The sequence below is a fragment of the Abramis brama genome (genome assembly GCF_963993115.1).
Source record: "Abramis brama genome assembly, chromosome: 1".
NCBI classification, from domain to species: domain Eukaryota; kingdom Metazoa; phylum Chordata; class Actinopteri; order Cypriniformes; family Leuciscidae; genus Abramis; species Abramis brama.
This window is the reverse complement of record NC_139963.1, coordinates 56502697-56526149: the sequence shown is the minus strand read 5'-3', so window position 1 is coordinate 56526149 and position 23453 is coordinate 56502697. Positions and strand designations below refer to the sequence as shown.

At 39.8% G+C, this 23453-nt stretch overlaps 1 protein-coding gene and 1 long non-coding RNA gene across 2 annotated transcripts in view; both read left to right on the top strand.

The window, feature by feature from the left end:
* The window catches only part of LOC311076073 (uncharacterized protein), a 208672-nt gene that overhangs the window by 112209 nt on the left and 73010 nt on the right, over positions 1 to 23453 (top strand). The gene's annotated exons all lie outside the window — the stretch shown is intronic.
* On the top strand, positions 21454 to 23265 carry LOC311066700. Its single transcript, XR_014603126.1, has 4 exons — positions 21454 to 22104; positions 22796 to 22884; positions 22977 to 23046; positions 23222 to 23265. It is a non-coding gene; the product is annotated as an uncharacterized lncRNA (long non-coding RNA).

Genomic DNA, 23453 nt, shown 5'->3' with positions numbered 1-23453 from the left:
CTAAACCAAACTGCCGTTCTATATACTATATGAGCCATTGAGACTCATTTAAACTAATAAACTCTAAACTCATACACTTATAATTAGAATAAGTGTATGAGATTAACTAATTAACTTATAAACTCATGAATTCATAGACTTATAAACTATTAAACTCATAAATTAATAAACTCTGAACTCTTAAACTCATTTAAACATAAACTCTAAACTCATTTAAACTTATAAACTCAAAAACTCATACACTTATAAACTCTAAACTCATAAACTCTTGAGTGTGCGTGTGTGTGTGTCTGAGTGAGTGTGTGAGCGAGTTAGTGTGTGTGTGTGTGTGTATGTGTGTGTGTGTGTGTGTTTATCTATCTATTAACTTATCTATCTATCTGTCATAAACTTCAAACTACTGTAAACTACTTTAAACTTCAAACCACTTTAAACTTCTTACGTTTAAAGCTCCCAGCTCCCAAGCAACTCCATAGCAACCAAACTTGAGTACCCTAGCAACCGTTTTGCAAGACCTATATCTCTGTATCAGAACATCGTATAGAGATTAGGTTTGGCTCTTTTGACTCATGCTAGCAAACAGCACTTCCAACATGCTACACATGCTAGCAGTGAATAGCTACATGCTAATAGCGATTAGTTAAGTGCTAAATCATGCCAAGATCATGCAAACAACTATATCAAAACTCCATAGTAACCATCTGTGACAACTACCAACCGCCTAGCAACACCATAGCAACCACCCAGAACACCCTAGCAACCGCCTAGCAACCACCCAGAATACCTTAGCAACCGCCTAGCAACACCATAGCAACCACCCAGAACACCCTAGCAACCGCCTAGCAACCACCCAGAATACCTTAGCAACCGCCTAGCAACACCATAGCAACCACCCAGAACACCCTAGCAACCGCCTATCAACACCATAGCAACCACCCAGAACACCCTAGCAACCGCCTAGCAACCACCCAGAATACCTTAGCAACCGCCCAGCAACACTATAGCAACCACCCAGAACACCCTAGCAACCACCTAGCAACCGCCTAGCAAACACCCAGAACACCCTAGCAACCGCCTAGCAACCACGCAGAATACCCTAGCAACCGCCTAGCAACACCATAGTAACCACCCAGAAGACCTAGCAACCGCCTAGCAACCACCCAGAACACCCTAGCAACCACCCAAAATACCCTAGCAACCGCCTAGCAACCACCCAAAATACCCTAGCAACCATCCAAAATATCCTAGCAACCGCCTAGCAACCACACAGAACACCCTAGTAACCACCCAGAACACCCTAGCAACCACCTAGCAACCACCCAGAACACCCTAGCAACCACCCAAAATACCCTAGCAACCGCCTAGCAACCACCCAGAACACCCTAGCAACCACCGAAAATATCTTAGAAACCGCCTAGCAACTACCCAAAAGACCCTAGCAACCACCCAAAATACCCTAGCAACCGCCTAGCAACCACCCAGAATACCCTAGCAACCACCTAAAATACCCTAGCAACCACCTAAAATACCCTAGCAACCGCCTATCAACCACCCAAAAGACCCTAGCAACCACTCAAAATATCCTAGCAACCGCCTAGCAACCACCCAGAACACCCTAGTAACCACCCAGAACACCCTAGCAACCGCCTAGCAACCACCCAGAACACCCTAGCAACCACCCAAAATACCCTAGCAACTGCCTAGCAACCACCCAAAAGACCCTAGCAACCACCAGAAATATCCTAGCAACTGCCTGGCAACCACTCAGAATACCCTAGCAACCGCCTAGCAAAAAACTTTCTGGTCCAAACTTTCTCAAGCCAACTTAAAGTTTGTCTCGACGAACTTTCGCATCTAGTTATTATTATTCTTCTGACCCTAAAAATTTCTATATCAAACTCCTCCTAGAGCTTTAACTCTACATACTCCAAACTCGGCTCAGACACTCAAACTGATCTGACTCGAGTTGCTATATCTTTTCAGACTGATCGGACTTACGGTTTTCCTAAAAATGACGATCAAAACTCGAAAAAACTCATTCAAAAACTCCCATTGACTTACATTGGGAGTTCTAAAAAATTCAAACCGACGAAAATTCAAATCAAAATACCTTGAAGACTAAACCAAACTGCCGTTCTATATACTATATTAGCCAATGAGACTCATTTAAACTAATGAACTCTAAACTCAAAACGTGTGTGTGTGAGAGAGAGAGAGAGCGTGTGTGTCTATGTGTGAGTGTGTGTGTGTGTGTGTGTGTGTGTGTGTGTGTGTGTAAACTCAAATACTCGTACACACTCATTTAAACTTATAAACTCTTAACTCAAAAACGTGTACACTTATAAACTCTAAACTCATATAAACTCTGAGTGTGTGTGTGTGTGAGAGAGAGAGTGAGTGTGTGTCTATGTGCGTGAGTGTGTGTGTGTTTGTGTGTGTGTGTGTGTGTGTGTGTGTGTGTGTTAATGAGCTTGTCTGTGTGTGTGTGTGAGTGTGTGTGTGAGAGAGATAGTGTGTGTGTGTGTGTGAGAGAGAGTGAGAGTCTGTGCGTGCGTGCTTGTGTGTGTGTGTATGTCGAAAATTTAAATCTAAACACCTTGAAGACTAAACCAAACTGCCGTTCTATATACTATATGAGCCATTGAGACTCATTTAAACTAATGAACTCTAAACTCAAAACGTGTGTGTGTGTGTGTGTGTGTGAGAGAGAGAGCGTGTGTGTCTATGTGTGAGTGTGTGTGTGTGTGTGTGTGTGTGTAAACTCAAATACTCGTACACACTCATTTAAACTTATAAACTCTTAACTCAAAAACTTGTACACTTATAAACTCTAAACTCATATAAACTCTGAGTGTGTGTGTGTGTGTGTGAGAGAGAGAGTGTGTGTGTATGTGCGTGAGTGTGTGTGTGTGTGTGTGTGTGTGTGTGTTAATGAGCTTGTCTGTGTGTGTGTGAGTGAGTTAGTGAGTGTGTGTGTGAGAGAGATAGTGTGTGTGTGTGAGAGAGAGTGAGAGTCTGTGCGTGCGTGCTTGTGTGTGTGTGTATGTCGAAAATTTAAATCTAAACACCTTGAAGACTAAACCAAACTGCCGTTCTATATACTATATGAGCCATTGAGACTCATTTAAACGAATGAACTCTAAATTCAAAACGTGTGTGTGTGTGTGTGTGTGTGTGAGAGAGAGAGAGAGCGTGTGTGTCTATGTGTGAGTGTGTGTGTGTGTGTAAACTCAAAAACTCGTACACACTCATTTAAACTTATAAACTCTTAACTCAAAAACTTGTACACTTGTAAACTCTAAACTCATATAAACTCTGAGTGTGTGTGTGTGTGTGAGAGAGAGTGTGTGTCTATGTGCGTGAGTGTGTGTGTGTGTGTGTGTGTTAATGAGCTTGTCTGTGTGTGTGTGAGTGAGTTAGTGAGTGTGTGTGTGAGAGAGATCGTGTGTGTGTGAGAGAGAGAGTGAGAGTCTGTGCGTGCGTGCTTGTGTGTGTGTGTATGTCAAAAATTTAAATCTAAACACCTTGAAGACTAAACCAAACTGCCGTTCTATATACTATATGAGCCATTGAGACTCATTTAAACTAATAAACTCTAAACTCATACACTTATAATTAGAATAAGTGTATGAGATTAACTAATTAACTTATAAACTCATGAATTCATAGACTTATAAACTATTAAACTCATAAATTAATAAACTCTGAACTCTTAAACTCATTTAAACATAAACTCTAAACTCATTTAAACTTATAAACTCAAAAACTCATACACTTATAAACTCTAAACTCATAAACTCTTGAGTGTGCGTGTGTGTGTGTCTGAGTGAGTGTGTGAGCGAGTTAGTGTGTGTGTGTGTGTGTATGTGTGTGTGTGTGTGTGTTTATCTATCTATTAACTTATCTATCTATCTGTCATAAACTTCAAACTACTGTAAACTACTTTAAACTTCAAACCACTTTAAACTTCTTACGTTTAAAGCTCCCAGCTCCCAAGCAACTCCATAGCAACCAAACTTGAGTACCCTAGCAACCGTTTTGCAAGACCTATATCTCTGTATCAGAACATCGTATAGAGATTAGGTTTGGCTCTTTTGACTCATGCTAGCAAACAGCACTTCCAACATGCTACACATGCTAGCAGTGAATAGCTACATGCTAATAGCGATTAGTTAAGTGCTAAATCATGCCAAGATCATGCAAACAACTATATCAAAACTCCATAGTAACCATCTGTGACAACTACCAACCGCCTAGCAACACCATAGCAACCACCCAGAACACCCTAGCAACCGCCTAGCAACCACCCAGAATACCTTAGCAACCGCCTAGCAACACCATAGCAACCACCCAGAACACCCTAGCAACCGCCTAGCAACCACCCAGAATACCTTAGCAACCGCCTAGCAACACCATAGCAACCACCCAGAACACCCTAGCAACCGCCTATCAACACCATAGCAACCACCCAGAACACCCTAGCAACCGCCTAGCAACCACCCAGAATACCTTAGCAACCGCCCAGCAACACTATAGCAACCACCCAGAACACCCTAGCAACCACCTAGCAACCGCCTAGCAAACACCCAGAACACCCTAGCAACCGCCTAGCAACCACGCAGAATACCCTAGCAACCGCCTAGCAACACCATAGTAACCACCCAGAAGACCTAGCAACCGCCTAGCAACCACCCAGAACACCCTAGCAACCACCCAAAATACCCTAGCAACCGCCTAGCAACCACCCAAAATACCCTAGCAACCATCCAAAATATCCTAGCAACCGCCTAGCAACCACACAGAACACCCTAGTAACCACCCAGAACACCCTAGCAACCACCTAGCAACCACCCAGAACACCCTAGCAACCACCCAAAATACCCTAGCAACCGCCTAGCAACCACCCAGAACACCCTAGCAACCACCGAAAATATCTTAGAAACCGCCTAGCAACTACCCAAAAGACCCTAGCAACCACCCAAAATACCCTAGCAACCGCCTAGCAACCACCCAGAATACCCTAGCAACCACCTAAAATACCCTAGCAACCACCTAAAATACCCTAGCAACCGCCTATCAACCACCCAAAAGACCCTAGCAACCACTCAAAATATCCTAGCAACCGCCTAGCAACCACCCAGAACACCCTAGTAACCACCCAGAACACCCTAGCAACCGCCTAGCAACCACCCAGAACACCCTAGCAACCACCCAAAATACCCTAGCAACTGCCTAGCAACCACCCAAAAGACCCTAGCAACCACCAGAAATATCCTAGCAACTGCCTGGCAACCACTCAGAATACCCTAGCAACCGCCTAGCAAAAAACTTTCTGGTCCAAACTTTCTCAAGCCAACTTAAAGTTTGTCTCGACGAACTTTCGCATCTAGTTATTATTATTCTTCTGACCCTAAAAATTTCTATATCAAACTCCTCCTAGAGCTTTAACTCTACATACTCCAAACTCGGCTCAGACACTCAAACTGATCTGACTCGAGTTGCTATATCTTTTCAGACTGATCGGACTTACGGTTTTCCTAAAAATGACGATCAAAACTCGAAAAAACTCATTCAAAAACTCCCATTGACTTACATTGGGAGTTCTAAAAAATTCAAACCGACGAAAATTCAAATCAAAATACCTTGAAGACTAAACCAAACTGCCGTTCTATATACTATATTAGCCAATGAGACTCATTTAAACTAATGAACTCTAAACTCAAAACGTGTGTGTGTGAGAGAGAGAGAGAGCGTGTGTGTCTATGTGTGAGTGTGTGTGTGTGTGTGTGTGTGTGTGTGTGTGTGTGTGTGTAAACTCAAATACTCGTACACACTCATTTAAACTTATAAACTCTTAACTCAAAAACGTGTACACTTATAAACTCTAAACTCATATAAACTCTGAGTGTGTGTGTGTGTGAGAGAGAGAGTGAGTGTGTGTCTATGTGCGTGAGTGTGTGTGTGTTTGTGTGTGTGTGTGTGTGTGTGTGTGTGTGTGTTAATGAGCTTGTCTGTGTGTGTGTGTGAGTGTGTGTGTGAGAGAGATAGTGTGTGTGTGTGTGAGAGAGAGTGAGAGTCTGTGCGTGCGTGCTTGTGTGTGTGTGTATGTCGAAAATTTAAATCTAAACACCTTGAAGACTAAACCAAACTGCCGTTCTATATACTATATGAGCCATTGAGACTCATTTAAACTAATGAACTCTAAACTCAAAACGTGTGTGTGTGTGTGTGTGTGTGAGAGAGAGAGCGTGTGTGTCTATGTGTGAGTGTGTGTGTGTGTGTGTGTGTGTGTAAACTCAAATACTCGTACACACTCATTTAAACTTATAAACTCTTAACTCAAAAACTTGTACACTTATAAACTCTAAACTCATATAAACTCTGAGTGTGTGTGTGTGTGTGTGAGAGAGAGAGTGTGTGTGTATGTGCGTGAGTGTGTGTGTGTGTGTGTGTGTGTGTGTGTTAATGAGCTTGTCTGTGTGTGTGTGAGTGAGTTAGTGAGTGTGTGTGTGAGAGAGATAGTGTGTGTGTGTGAGAGAGAGTGAGAGTCTGTGCGTGCGTGCTTGTGTGTGTGTGTATGTCGAAAATTTAAATCTAAACACCTTGAAGACTAAACCAAACTGCCGTTCTATATACTATATGAGCCATTGAGACTCATTTAAACTAATGAACTCTAAACTCATACACTTATAATTAGAATAAGTGTATGAGATTAACTAATTAACTTATAAACTCATGAATTCATAGACTTATAAACTATTAAACTCATAAATTAATAAACTCTGAACTCTTAAACTCATTTAAACTTATAAACTCTAAACTCATTTAAACTTATAAACTCTAAACTCAAAAAACTCGTACACTTATAAACTCATCAATCTATACACTTATAAACTCTAAACTCATAAACTCTGAGTGTGTGTGTGTGTCTGAGTGAGTGTGTGAGCGAGTTAGTGTGTGTGTGTGTGTGTGTGTGTGTGTATCTATCTAACTTATTTATCTATCTATCTGTCATAAACTTCAAACTACTGTAAACTACTTTAAACTTCAAACCACTTTAAACTTCTTACGTTTTAAGCTCCCAGCTCCCAAGCAACTCCATAGCAACCAAACTTGTGTACCCTAGCAACCGTTTTGCAAGACCTATATCTCTGTATCAGAACATCGTATAGAGATGAGGTTTGGCTCTTTTGCCTCATGCTAGCAAACAGCACTTCCAACATGCTACACATGCTAGCAGTGAATAGCTACATGCTAATAGCGATTAGTTAAGTGTTAAATCATTCTAAGAACTCTATAAAAACTCCATAGTAACCATCTGTGAATACTACCAACCACCTAGTAACACCATATCATCCGCCCTGAATACCTTAGCAACCGCCTAGCAACCACCCAGAATACCTTAGCAACCACCTAGCAACACCAAAGCAACCACCCAGAACACCGTAGCAACCACCCAGAATACCCTAGCAACCGCCTAGCAACACCATAGCAACCACCCAGAACACCTTAAACTAAACTAATTTAAACTTTAAACTATTTTAAACTTTCAACTAATTTAAACTTTAAACTAAATTAAACTTAAAACTATTTTAAACTTTCAACTAATTTAAACTTTAAACTAAATTAAACTTCAAACTACTTTAAACTTTCAACTATTTTAAACTTTAAACTAAATTAAACTTCAAACTATTTTAAACTTTCAATTAATTTAAACTTTAAACTAAATTAAACTTCAAACTATTTTAAACTTTCAACTAATTTACACTTTAAACTAAATTAAACTTTAAACTACTTTAAACTTTAAACTACTTTAAACTTTTTCAAACTTTATGGTCCAAACTTTCTCAAGCCAACTTAAAGTTTGTCTCGACGAACTTTCGCATCTAGTTAAGTTGGCTTGAGAGAGCCAACATATTGAAATCCAATTTAAACTTATTATTCTTATTATTATTCTTCTGTTAAAAACTGTTGACTCAAACTCGTCCTAGAGCTTTAACTCTACATACTCCAAACTCGGCTCAGACACTCAAACTGATCTGAAGTTAGTTGCTATATCTTTTCAGACTGATCGGACTTACGGTTTTCCTAAAAATGACGATCAAAACTCGGAAAAACTCCCAACTCCCAATTCAAATCCAGATTCAAACTCACCAACCGACGAAAATTCAAATCTAAATACCTTGAAGACTAAACCAAACTGCCGTTCTATATACTATATTAGCCAATGAGACTCATTTAAACTAATAAACTCTAAACTATAAACACTTATAAACTAATTAACTTATAAACTCATGAATTCATAAACTTATGAACTCTTAAACTCATAAATTAATAAACTCTGAACTCTTAATCTCATTTAAACTTATAAACTCTAAACTGATTTAAACTTATAAACTCAAAACTCAAGAACTCATACACTTATAAACTCATCAATGTATACACTTATAAACTCTAAACTCAGACACACACACTGAGTTTATGAGTGAGTGTGTGAGCGAGTTAGTGTGTGTGTGTTTGTGTGTGTGTGTGTGTGTGTGTGTGTGTCTATCTAACTTATTTATCTATCTGTCAAACTTCAAACTACTGTAAACTTCAAACCACTATAAACTTCTTAAGTTTAAATCTTCCAGCTCCCAAGCAACTCCATAGCAACCAAACTTGAGTACCCTAGCAACCGTTTTGCAAGACCTATATCTCTGTATCAGAACATCGTATAGAGATGAGTTTTGGCTCTTTTGACTCATGCTAGCAAACAGCACTTCCAACATGCTACACATGCTAGCAATGAATAGCTAAATGCTAATAGCAATTAGTTAAGTGTTAAATCATGCCAAGATCATGCTAAGAACTCTATAAAAACTCCATAGTAACCATCTGTGACAACTACCAACCACCTAGTAACACCATATCAACCGCCCTGAATACCATAGCAACCACCCAGAACACCCTAGCAACCGCCTAGCAACCACCCAGAACACCCTAGAAACCACCCAAAATATCCTAGCAACCACCCAAAATATCCTAGCAACCACCCAAAACACCCTAGCAACCGCCTAGCAACCACCCAAAAGACCCTAGCAACCACCTAGCAACCACCCAAAATATCCTAGCAACCACCCAAAACACCCTAGCAACCGCTTAGCAACCACCCAAAAGACCCTAGCAACCACCCAAAATATCCTAGCAACCACCCAAAACACCCTAGCAACCGCCTAGCAACCACCCAAAAGACCCTAGCAACCACCCAGAACACCCTAGCAACCAACCAAAACACCCTAGCAACCACCCAAAACACCCTAGCAACCGCCTAGCAACCACCCAAAATACCCTAGCAACCACCCAAAACACCCTAGCAACCGCCTAGCAACCACCCAAAAGACCCTAGCAACCACCCAAAATATCCTAGCAACCACCCAAAACACCCTAGCAACCGCCTAGCAACCACCCAAAAGACCCTAGCAACCACCCAAAACATCCTAGCAACCACCCAAAACACCCTAGCAACCGCCTAGCAACCACCCAAAACACCCTAGCAACCACCTAAAATATCCTAGCAACCGCCTAGCAACCACCCAAAAGACCCTAGCAACCACCCAAAATATCCTAGCAACTGCCTAGCAACCACCCAAAAGACCCTAGCAACCATCAGAAATATCCTAGCAACCGCCTAGCAACCACCCAGAATACCCTAGCAACCACCCAAAACAGCCTAGCAACCACCCAGAAAACCCTAGCAACCGCCTAGCAACCACCCAGAATACCCTAGCAACCACCTAGAACACCCTAGCAACCACCCAAAAGACCTTAGCAGCCACCCAGGACACCCTAGCAAAAACCTAGCAACCACCCAGAACACCCTAGCAACCGCCCAAAATACCCTAGCAACACCATAGCAACCACCTATAACATCCTAGCAACCGCCTAGCAAAAAAACGTTCTGCTCCAAACTTTCTCAAGCCAACTTAAAGTTTGTCTCGACGAACTTTCGCATCTAGTTAAGTTGGCTTGAGAGAGCCAACATATTGAAATCCTATTTAAACTTATTATTAAGTTGGCTTGAGAGAGCCAACATATTGAAATCCAATTTAAACTTATTATTCTTATTATTATTCTTCTGTTAAAAACTGTTGACTCAAACTCGTCCTAGAGCTTTAACTCTACATACTCCAAACTCGGCTCAGACACTCAAACTGATCTGAAGTTAGTTGCTATATCTTTTCAGACTGATCGGACTTACGGTTTTCCTAAAAATGATGATCAAAACTCGGAAAAACTCCCAACTCCCAATTCAAATCCAGATTCAAACTCACCAACCGACGAAAATTCAAATCTAAATACCTTGAAGACTAAACCAAACTGCCGTTCTATATACTATATTAGCCAATGAGACTCATTTAAACTAATAAACTCTAAACTATAAACACTTATAAACTAATTAACTTATAAACTCATGAATTCATAAACTTATGAACTCTTAAACTCATAAATTAATAAACTCTGAACTCTTAATCTCATTTAAACTTATAAACTCTAAACTGATTTAAACTTATAAACTCAAAACTCAAGAACTCATACACTTATAAACTCATCAATGTATACACTTATAAACTCTAAACTCAGACACACACACTGAGTTTATGAGTGAGTGTGTGAGCGAGTTAGTGTGTGTGTGTGTGTGTGTGTTTGTGTGTGTGTGTGTGTGTGTGTGTGTGTGTGTCTATCTAACTTATTTATCTATCTGTCAAACTTCAAACTACTGTAAACTTCAAACCACTATAAACTTCTTAAGTTTAAATCTTCCAGCTCCCAAGCAACTCCATAGCAACCAAACTTGAGTACCCTAGCAACCGTTTTGCAAGACCTATATCTCTGTATCAGAACATCGTATAGAGATGAGTTTTGGCTCTTTTGACTCATGCTAGCAAACAGCACTTCCAACATGCTACACATGCTAGCAATGAATAGCTAAATGCTAATAGCAATTAGTTAAGTGTTAAATCATGCCAAGATCATGCTAAGAACTCTATAAAAACTCCATAGTAACCATCTGTGACAACTACCAACCACCTAGTAACACCATATCAACCGCCCTGAATACCATAGCAACCACCCAGAACACCCTAGCAACCGCCTAGCAACCACCCAGAACACCCTAGCAACCACCCAAAATATCCTAGCAACCACCCAAAATATCCTAGCAACCACCCAAAACACCCTAGCAACCGCCTAGCAACCACCCAAAAGACCCTAGCAACCACCTAGCAACCACCCAAAATATCCTAGCAACCACCCAAAACACCCTAGCAACCGCTTAGCAACCACCCAAAAGACCCTAGCAACCACCCAACATATCCTAGCAACCACCCAAAACACCCTAGCAACCGCCTAGCAACCACCCAAAAGACCCTAGCAACCACCCAGAACACCCTAGCAACCACCCAAAAGACCCTAGCAACCACCCAGAACACCCTAGCAACCAACCAAAACACCCTAGCAACCACCCAAAACACCCTAGCAACCGCCTAGCAACCACCCAAAATACCCTAGCAACCACCCAAAAGACCCTAGCAACCACCCAAAACACCCTAGCAACCGCCTAGCAACCACCCAAAAGACCCTAGCAACCACCCAAAATATCCTAGCAACCACCCAAAACACCCTAGCAACCGCCTAGCAACCACCCAAAAGACCCTAGCAACCACCCAAAACATCCTAGCAACCACCCAAAACACCCTAGCAACCGCCTAGCAACCACCCAAAACACCCTAGCAACCGCCTAGCAACCACCCAAAAGACCCTAGCAACCACCCAAAATATCCTAGCAACCACCCAAAACACCCTAGCAACCGCCTAGCAACCACCCAAAAGACCCCAGCAACCACCCAAAACATCCTAGCAACCACCCAAAACACCCTAGCAACCGCCTAGCAACCACCCAAAACACCCTAGCAACCACCTAAAATATCCTAGCAACCGCCTAGCAACCACCCAAAAGACCCTAGCAACCACCCAAAATATCCTAGCAACTGCCTAGCAACCACCCAAAAGACCCTAGCAACCATCAGAAATATCCTAGCAACCGCCTAGCAACCACCCAGAATACCCTAGCAACCACCCAAAACAGCCTAGCAACCACCCAGAAAACCCTAGCAACCGCCTAGCAACCACCCAGAATACCCTAGCAACCACCTAGAACACCCTAGCAACCACCCAAAAGACCTTAGCAACCACCCAGGACACCCTAGCAAAAACCTAGCAACCACCCAGAACACCCTAGCAACCGCCCAAAATACCCTAGCAACACCATAGCAACCACCTATAACATCCTAGCAACCGCCTAGCAAAAAAACGTTCTGCTCCAAACTTTCTCAAGCCAACTTAAAGTTTGTCTCGACGAACTTTCGCATCTAGTTATTATTATTATTATTATTATTCTGACCGTAAAAATTTACAACTCAAACTCCTCCTAGAGCTTTAACTCCACATACTCCAAATTCGGCTCAGACGCTCAAACTGATCTGACTCGGTGTGCTATATCTTTTCAGACTGATCGGACTTACGGTTTTCCTAAAAATGACGATCAAAACTCGAAAAAACTCATTCAAAAACTCCCATTGACTTACATTGGGGAGTTCTAAAAAATTCAAACTGACAAAATTTAAATCTAAACACCTTGAAGACTAAACCAAACTGCCGTTCTATATACTATATGAGCCATTGAGACTCATTTAAACTAATGCACTCTAAACTCATACACTTATAAACTAATTAACTTATAAACTCATGAATTCATAGACTTATGAACTCTTAAACTCATAAATTAATAAACTCTGAACTCTTAAACTCATTTAAACTTATAAACTCTAAACTCATTAAAACTTATAAACTCTAAACTCATTTAAAACTTATAAACTCTAAACTCAAAAACTCTTATACTTATAAACTCATCAATTTATACACTTATAAACTCTAAACTCATAAACTCATAAACTCTGAGTGTGTGTGTGTGTGTGTGTGTGTGTGAACACACACACACACACACACACACACACACACACACACACACACACACACACTCTAAACTCATTTAAACTTATAAACTCAAAAACTCGTAAACTACTTTAAACTTCAAACCACTTTAAACTTCTTAAGTTTAAAGCTCCCAGCTCCCAAGCAACTCCATAGCAACCAAACTTGAGTACCCTAGCAACCGTTTTGCAAGACCTATATCTCTGTATCAGAACATCGTATAGAGATGAGGTTTGGCTCTTTTGACTCATGCTAGCAAACAGCACTTCCAACATGCTACACATGCTAGCAGTGAATAGCTACATGCTAATAGCAATTAGTTAAGTGCTATATCATGCCAAGATCATGCTATGAACTCTATAAATACTCCATAGTAACCATCTGTGACAACTACCAACCACCTAGCAACACCATAGCAACCGCCCAGAACACCCTAGCAACTGCCTAGCAACCACCCAGAATACCTTAGCAACCGCCTAGCAACTCCATAGCAACCACCCAGAACACCCTAGCAACCGCCTAGCAACCACTCAGAATACCCTATCAACGGCCTAGCAACACCATAGCAACCACCCAGAATACCCTAGCAACCGCCTAGCATCACCATAGCAACCACCCAGAACACCCTAGCAACCGCCTAGCAACAGCATAGCAACCACCCAGAATACCCTAGCAACCGCCTAGCAATACCATAGCAACCACCCAGAACACCCTAGCAACCAACCAGAATACCCTAGCAACCACCTAGCAACACCATAGCAACCACCCAGAATACCCTAGCAACCACCTAAAATACCCTAGCAACCACCTAAAATACCCTAGCAACCGCCTATAAACCACCCAAAAGACCCTAGCAACCACCCAAAATATCCTAGCAACCGCCTAGCAACCACCCAGAACACCCTAGTAACCACCCAGAACACCCTAGCAACCGCCTAGCAACCACCCAGAACACCCTAGCAACCACCCAAAACACCCTAGCAACCGCCTAGCAACCACCCAAAAGACCCTAGCAACCACCAGAAATATCCTAGCAACCGCCTAGCAACCACTCAGAATACCCTAGCAACTGCCTAGCAAAAAACTTTCTGGTCCAAACTTTCTCAAGCCAACTTAAAGTTTGTCTCGACGAACTTTCGCATCTAGTTATTATTATTATTCTTCTGTTAAAAACTGTTGACTCAAACTCGTCCTAGAGCTTTAACTCTACATACTCCAAACTCGGCTCAGACACTCAAACTGATCTGAAGTTAGTTGCTATATCTTTTCAGACTGATCGGACTTACGGTTTTCCTAAAAATGCCGATCAAAACTCGGAAAAACTCCCATTGACTTACATTGGGGAGTTCTAAAAAATTCAAATTTAGATTCAAACTCACCAACCGACGAAAATTCAAATCTAAACACCTTGAAGACTAAACCAAACTGCCGTTCTATATACTATATTAGCCAATGAGACTGATTTAAACTAATAAACTCTAAACTCATACACTTATAAACTAATTAACTTATAAACTCATGAATTCATAGACTTATGAACTCTTTAACTCATAAATTAATAAACTCTGAACTCTTAAACTCATTTAAACTTATAAACTCTAAACTCATTTAAACTTATAAACTCTAAACTCATTTAAAACTTATAAACTCTAAACTCAAAAACTCTAACACTTATAAACTCATCAATTTATACACTTATAAACTCTGAGTGTGTGTGTGTGTGTGTGAACACACACACACACACACACACACACACTCTAAACTCATTTAAACTTGTAAACTCAAAACTCGTAAACTACTTTAAACTTCAAACCACTTTAAACTTCTTACGTATAAAGCTCCCAGCTCCCAAGCAACTCCATAGCAACCAAACTTGAGTACCCTAGCAACCGTTTTGCAAGACCTATATCTCTGTATCAGAACATCGTATAGAGATGAGGTTTGGCTCTTTTGACTCATGCTAGCAAACAGCACTTCCAACATGCTACACATGCTAGCAGTGAATAGCTACATGCTAATAGCAATTAGTTAAGTGTTGAATCATGCCAAGATCATGCTAAGAACTCTATAAAAACTCCATAGTAACCATCTGTGACAACTACCAACCACCTAGTAACACCATATCAACCGCCCTCAATACCATAGCAACCCCCCAGAACACCCTAGCAACCGCCTAGCAACCACCCAGAACACCCTAGCAACCACCCAAAATACCCTAGCAACCGCCTAGCAACCACCCAAAAGACCCTAACAACCGCCTAGCAACCACCCAAAAGACCCTAGCAACCACCCAAAATATCCCAGCAAACGCCTAGCAACCACCCAGAATACCCTAGCAACCACCCAGAAACCCTAGCAACCGCCTAGCAACCACCCAAAAGACCCTAGCAACCACCCAGAACACCCTAGCAACCACCCAGAAACCCTAGCAACCGCCTAGCAACCACCCAAAAGACCCTAGCAACCACCCAAAAGACCCTAGCAACCGCCTAGCAACCACCCAAAAGACCCTAGCAACCACCCAAAATATCCTAGCAACCGCCTAGCAACCACCCAAAAGACCCTAGCAACCACCAGAAATATCCTAGCAACCGCCTAGCAACCACCCAGAATATCCTAGCAACCACCCAAAACAGCCTAGCAACCACCCAGAACACCCTAGCAACCGCCTAGCAACCACCCAAAAGACCCTAGCAACCGCCTAGCAACCACCAAGAACACCCTAGCAACCACCCAAAACACCCTAGCAACCGCATAGCAACCACCCAAAAGACCCTAGCAACCACCCAAAATACCCTAGCAACCGCCCAAAACACCCTAGCAACCACCCAAAAGACCCTAGCAACCACCCAGGACACCCTAGCAACCACCTAGCAACCACCCAGAACACCCTAGCAACCACCCAAAATACCCTAGCAACACCATAGCAACCACCCATAACACCCTAGCAACAGCCTAGCAAAAAACGTTCTGCTCCAAACTTTCTCAAGCCAACTTAAAGTTTGTCTCGACGAACTTTCGCATCTAGTTATTATTATTCTTCTGAGACTAAAAAACTAAATGGATCTCCTCCTAGAGCTTTAACTCTACATACTCCAAACTCGGCTCAGACACTCAAACTAATCTGACTCGAGTTGCTATATCTTTTCAGACTGATCGGACTTACGGTTTTCCTAAAAATGACGATCAAAACTCGGAAAAACTCCCATTGACTTACATTGGGGAGTTCTAAAAAATTCAAATCCAGATTCAAACTCACCAACCGACGAAAATTCAAATCAAAATACCTTGAAGACTAAACCAAACTGCCATTCTATACTATATTAGCCAATGAGACTCATTTAAACTAATGAACTCTAAACTCATACACTTATAAACTAATTAACTTATAAACTCATGAATTCATAGACTTATGAACTCTTAAACTCATAAATTAATAAACTCTGAACTCTTAAACTCATTTAAACTTATAAACTCTAAACTCATTAAAACTTATAAACTCTAAACTCATTTAAAACTTATAAACTCTAAACTCAAAAACTCTTACACTTATAAACTCATCAATTTATACACTCATAAACTCTAAACTCATAAACTCTGAGTGTGTGTGTGTGTGTGTGTGTGTGTGTGTGAACACACACACACACATACACACTCTAAACTCATTTAAACTTATAAACTCAAAACTCAAAAACTCGTAAACTACTTTAAACTTCAAACCACTTTAAACTTCTTAAGTTTAAAGCTTCCAGCTCCCAAGCAACTCCATAGCAACCAAACCTGAGTACCCTAGCAACCGTTTTGCAAGACCTATATCTCTGTATCAGAACATCGTATAGAGATGAGGTTTGGCTCTTTTGACTCATGCTAGCAAACAGCACTTCCAACATGCTACACATGCTAGCAGTGAATAGCTACATGCTAATAGCGATTAGTTAAGTGCTAAATCATGCCAAGATCATGCTAAGAACTATAAAAACTCCATAGTAACCATCTGTGACAACTACCAACCACCTAGTAAAACCATAGCAACCACCCATAACACCCTAGCAACCACCTAGCAACACCCTAGCAACCACCCAGAATATCCTAGCAACACCATAGCAACCACCAAAACACCCTAGCAACCACCTAGCAACATCATAGCAACCACCCAGAACACCCTAGCAACCGCCTAGCAACACCATAGCAACCACCAAAACACCCTAGCAACCGCCTAGCAACACCCTAGCAACCACCAAAATATCCTAGCAACCACCTAGAATACCCTAGCAACACCCTAGCAACCACCCAGAATACCCTAGCAACCGCCTAGCAACCACCAAAACACCCTAGCAACCGTCTAGCAACATCATAGCAACCACCCAGAACACCCTAGCAACCGCCTAGCAACACCATAGCAACCATCAAAACACCCTAGCAACCGCCTAGCAACATCATAGCAACCACCCAGAACACCCTAGCAACCACCTAGCAACACCCTAGCAACCACCCAGAACACCCTAGCAACCGCATAGCAACCACCCAGAATACCCTAGCAACCACCTAGCAACAGCATAGCAACCACCCAGAACACCCTAGCAACCGCATAGCAACACCATAGCAACCACCCAGAACACCCTAGCAACCGCCTAGCAACATCATAGCAACCACCCAGAACACCCTAGCAACCACCTAGCAACACCATAGCAACCACCCAGAACACCCTAGCAACCGCCTAGCAACCACCTAGCAACCAACCAGAATACCCTAGCAACCACCTAGCAACACCATAGCAACCACCCAGAACACCCTAGCAACTGCCTAGCAACCACCCAGAACACCTTAGCAACCCACTAGAAAACCCCCAACAACTTTTTAACTTTAAACTACTTTAAACTTTAAACTAATTTAAACTAATTTAAACTTCAAACTAATTTAAACTTTAAACTATAAACTTCAAACTACTTTAAACTTTAAACTAAATTAAACTTCAAACTTCTTTAAACTTTAAACTAAATTAAACTTCAAACTACTTTAATCTTCAAACTACTTTAAACTTCAAACTTTCCGGTACAAACTTTCTCAAGCCAACTTAAAGTTTGTCTCGACGAACTTTTTAATCTAGTTTAGAAATAAAAGGCATTTTTCCAAGCCTGATTTTAGCCGATTTGAACGCTGTTTTAAGGGGCGTGTCTGCTGTGCAATCTGTCCAATAATATGCTGTGACATATGGTATCGAATGCAGCATTGAGGTCTAACAGAACCAAAATGCCACAAGCCCCAGAGTTGGCTATAACGAGGAGGTCATTCAGGACCCTGACTAGAGCAGTCTCTGTACTGTGTCCAGATCTAAACCCAGACTGAAAAGTTTCTATTAGGCTATTCATACACAGATGAGTATGGAGTTGGCCAACAACCACACGCTCAAGCACTTTTGCCAGAAAAGGTAAATTGGAGATGGGTTGATAATTTGACATATCGGTGATATCACTCCCAGGCTTTTTAAGAACTGGCATAACTGCAGCCATTTTTAGAGCAGAAGAGACATTCCCTGTATTGAATGAAGCATTTACAATAGACATTTTTTCAAAACAGTCGTAGGGAGTGGATCAAGTATGCAAGTAGTAGAATTCATTGACAAAACAAGTTTAGAAATAAAATCAAAATCAACAGTACTGAAACTTGAAAAAGCGAGACCAAAGAGATAAGGAAAATGCACCTCAACAAGCGCAGAGGCATCCTCACAGGCAATGGCGTTATAAATATTCTCAATTTTAGTTGAAAAATAATTGAGAAATGCATTACACTGCTCAATGGTAGAACAGTTAAAGTCACTGGGAGGTTTATGATTAGATTATTGACTGTTCTAAACAGAACTCTGGGATTAGAGATGTCACTACTAATAATAGTAGAATAATATGCTACTATTGCAGCTTTGAGAGCATTATGATACTCAATCTGATGCTGATCCAACATTGATCTATGAACTGTTAGACCAGATTTTTTATATTTTCGCTCCAACTGCCTGCCTATCGCCTTCAATTTGCGCAACTCAGATGTATATGTAGGAGATAATCTCTTAACCCTCTGATGGTTTATGGGGTCTTTTGGGACCCCAAATGACTTTTACTCAAATTAAAAAAAAATGTTCCCTTTGTCCAAATGGTATGAAACCTTCTACGGCTCTTAACACTTTCTAGATCTACAAAAAAAAAAAAAAAAAGTGGAATGATATCTGTTTTTATGTTAGCGTGACAAAAATTGTGACACTCGTGGTCTTCGGGGTCTCTGGAGACCCCGCAATCAAAATAGACAAAATTCATCATCAAAATCAGAAACAACGCAGAACACATCGACAGAAATGGCACAAATAAAGTGGCACACTTCCACCAATGCAAAAAACATCCACAATGCTAAATTATATTGCTCACAACACGCGTGTACACACACACACACACACACACATATAGAGGAATACATTTTTGAGACTATAAAAACTGTTCTCTTATCATTTGTAAAATAAAATCATCCAAAATGCAGTACCACCACAAAAATAAATTGGTGACACTGACACATTGAAAATGTGCACACACACACACACACACACACACACACACAGGAACATTTGTAAGGCTATAATTTGTCAAATAAAATTATCCAAAATGCAGTACCACCACAAAAATAAATTGGTGACACTGACACATTGAAAATGTAAACACACACACACACACACACACACATACACGCATACACACACAGGAACATTTGTAAGGCTATAATTTGTCAAATAAAATCATCCAAAATGCAGTACCACCACAAATATAAAGTGGTGTGGTGACACTGGCACATCGACAATGTGTACTCACACACTCTCTCTCTCTCTTTATCTCTCAGACACACACACACACACACACACACACACACACACACACACACAATTGTGTGTGTCTAGAATCTAGAATTAGATTAAAAATAAATGATTGAAATAAATGATAAAATCTTAAGACTCCAACATTTCTCTTTGTAACATTTTGTTCAGGTTTGGTTCTAATCATAATGTAACATTATTGAAAAACTGGGTTTTTTTGGTACAAAAAAATGCTAAACTTTGACAAAAATATTTTATTTTTGTTATAATTGTGATTTTATAATATTTAGATATGAATCCAACTGAATCCAACTTGTGAAAAGATATCTTTCAGGTAGTCTAATAGCAAATAGCATATACTGGAGCTCTATAGCCATCTAGTGGTTAAAATTATTATTTTTTATTTTAAAACTGCATTTTTCAAAAAATGGGCAAAAATGTTACATTAAACCATTTAAAATTATCCATGTTATCCCCATGAATGAAAGTTAGAAATCTGGGTCTTTTATAAAGTGAATTTTACATCAAATGCTGTTTTTTTGTAAAAAGGCTATTTAAATATGTATTTATTTATTTATTTATAGAAATTTAAAAAATATCACAAATTCTCCAAAAACTGCACAAATGTTGAGTAAAAACATTAACAAACAGAATAAAATTACATTTGTAAAAAAAAAAAAACTATTATCTTGTTACAAAATTAAATGTTATTGTCTGGGGTCTCTAGAGACCCCAAAAACCCAGAGTGTAGACATAAATAAAGACCATCAGAGGGTTAAGAGTAGTTTACCCGAAAATGACATTTATGCCATAATTTGTGGCATAAATATCATTTTTGGGTAAACTGTTCATGTAACAGTAAACAAATCAACATCAGCACTATTTTAAGCACATCAGCACTCTTAAGAGTTAATATATATATATATATATATATATATATATATATATATATATATATATATATACACACACACATATATATACACATGTATATATATATATATATATATATATATATATATATATATATATATATATATACACACACACATATATATACACATGTATATATATATATATATATATATATATATATATATATATATATATATTAGGGGTGTAACGATACGCATATTCGTATCGAACCGTTCGGTACGAGGCTTTCGGTTCGGTTTTCGGTACGCATTTTGGCTTTCGGTTCGGTTTTCGGTACGCATTTTCAAACCGAACGGTTCATTGGACCATTTTTCCTGCCGACCAAAATTTGCTTATTTCAAATGTAGGCGCGCATGGTAAGCGCGCTCATAATGTAAGAGACGCCGCTGCGACCACAACATTGTCCAACATCAAATTTCAAACGTAATGCAAAAGGAACGAAACTGCTCATTATTGCGTGGTTGAAGGACCGTTTATCAGTTTGGACCAGTGCAGCGCGAGCATACTGTCTATGAGCGCGAGCCGATCATGATCAAGCGACACTGTTACTTACTACACACCGCTAATAAGAGATCCGGTAAAGAAAGCATTTGAATTCTCCACAGAAGTAATAACATTGCTGCATGATCAAGTAAACATTTACATTTCTCCGTTATTAACGGATCAAACAGCGCTGACGTGGAAACCAGGAAGAAACATTGTGCCTTGAATGAACTTGTCCACAGATCAGCAACATTCACCATGGATGGATATCTGAACTAAAATAAAGCTTTGTTTATAACTACAATATTACATTTCATTTTTTCCACGGAGCTGTTTGTTTTATATGCTCCTAAGTAAGGCTGTAACGATACGCGATATGAAACCGAAATCGCGACACTCAGATCCACGATCCTGTTTCGCGGTGTGAGAAGGCAAAATCGCGACACACCCCTTCCAACTCTCAGAGTAATGGCCGTTTCACACATACTCCGTTTGCAGTGCGTATGCGGTGCATATTTTTTTCCGTACCCATGTTAACAGGTCAGAGCTATTACACTGCACGCGGTTGCCGTCCGTCGATCCGTTCCAGTTGCGGTGCGTATACAGCAGTGCAGCGATTGCTTCCGCAACGAGTCTATTTCTTTTGTGCTGCACGCGCTGAATTAAAGGAGTAGTATGAAGCTGCAGACTCGGAGCCTGCATCTACAGTCCCGCACCCAGAGTCCCGCATTCTCAGACCCCTCGTTTTTCGAGACAGCGCCTCCTATCAATCGGATAAACATTTGAAGAACTTAAGCAGAAACGTAAGTATCGTCAATTTTATTTAGCGAATCATACTCATTCGATTTCTTTTTTAATCAAACTACTTTATAGATCGATACACCAACATATGAATAGTCCATTTAATATTTGTAAAGATAGTTTGTAACAAAATTTGAGCCGTTAATGTATGTTTTTTCACCTTTTTTCCCCGAAAATATTTTGATAGCTAACGTTAGCCTTTAACCTTGGACTTTTTGTAGACAAGCCATTGTAAAAATTGTATTAAAATTAGTTGACATTAAAGTAGACCAATTAAATACATGAAGTGTGTTAATATCAAAGAATGTCATCATTAATTATTTAATCAGATTTACCCTTTGACCTTTTTTTAATTACCGGACCTTTTCTCCTAAAACTATAAATTGAATTAATTAATGCCGGAGTAATTATTTTACTTTATATAATTTATGTAGACTACTTAAATTAGTTCTTATAAAACGTAAGTATTAAAATTAATCAATATTAATTTAACTGTGATATGAAGTTGTTGCCAGCCATTTACAACTCATACAATTGCCTATCAAATTTACTATGCCTTCACTATGTATTAACCAGTCTATGGTATTAACATGTGAGCTAGAATGTGTCATTTGGCCTTTTGTTTGGGTTCCTTCTTTTAATTTGTATTGACTGAAATGTTTTATATATTAATTTATTTATTTTAATGGACAGGCCATCATTCATGGCCTATGTGAGATGCAGGCATTATCCTGGCAGGAGGCTGAGGAGGTGTTCCTCCGTGGCCCTACTTATCACCCTAGGTATGCTTGTAATTTGCATTTGCAAAAAAAATATATATATTTATTTATTATTACACAATATTTTTGACAATGGCATTCATCTTTAATTTTAGTGAAGTCGAGGAATTTGACAGAGCGATTGCAAAAAGAATGAAAAAAGAAGAAACATTCGTCTACCAGAAAGTAATTATTTTACCTTATGCATTTACATTACATTTTACATTTATTCATTTAGCAGATGCTTTTATCCAAAGCGACTTATAAATGAGGAGTTTTTTTTTTATGCAATTGAAGATGAAAAGTAAAGTCACTAACACAATTCTTTCTTCCTTTTTTCTTTGCTTTGTCCTGTTTACAGCAAGATGATGTTTAGGTGTTCGTTAAATAAAGTACAGAATTGTTTATTATTGGTGTTTTGTCTATTCTTATTTGAGTTTTGCTTTGCATTCAAAATATCAAAAAACAGGTTTTGTAATGTTAGCATGGTATAATGTTAATTAGACCATTTGAACTGAAAGAAAAATTGGAATTTGAATTAAAAAAAACATTGTAGGAATATTATATCACAATATTTTTCAGAAGATAGTTCA